We start from the raw sequence: 415 nt of genomic DNA, 5'->3' as shown, positions 1-415 counted from the left end.
AGCGATGGAGCTGGCGCTGCGGAGGGAAAAGGAGGGAAGTGAAACGTGGAAAGCTGGGCAAAGGCGCGGGAGGACGCATGCGCATCAGGCTTTGGGGCCTGGCTGGTGGGGGAACCGAGTAGAGTGGCGGGGGAGGTTGGGGGCGGGGAGTTGAGGGGGGCGGCGGGGAGTTATGGAGTGGGTTGCTGCTGGGAGGCCCGGCTGGAGGGAAGTGAGGACGGAAGGGCAAAGCCTCAGGCTGCGGGCACCCATCCTTCCACGCCGGTCAGCAGCCTCGGCTGAAGCAAACGCTTTGGGCTTCCTGAGGGTCCCGGCCTCCATTTCCCGACACTCCTCAGGGGAATACTCTTAACTTCTCTAATTCCTTCTCCCGCTGGCCCCTGCTCACTCCTTAGCCCCTACTGTGTGCAAACCC

Source organism: Bos indicus, chromosome 26 (assembly GCF_029378745.1).
Source record: "Bos indicus isolate NIAB-ARS_2022 breed Sahiwal x Tharparkar chromosome 26, NIAB-ARS_B.indTharparkar_mat_pri_1.0, whole genome shotgun sequence".
In the NCBI taxonomy this organism is placed as follows: domain Eukaryota; kingdom Metazoa; phylum Chordata; class Mammalia; order Artiodactyla; family Bovidae; genus Bos; species Bos indicus.
This window is presented reverse-complemented; position numbering follows the sequence as displayed.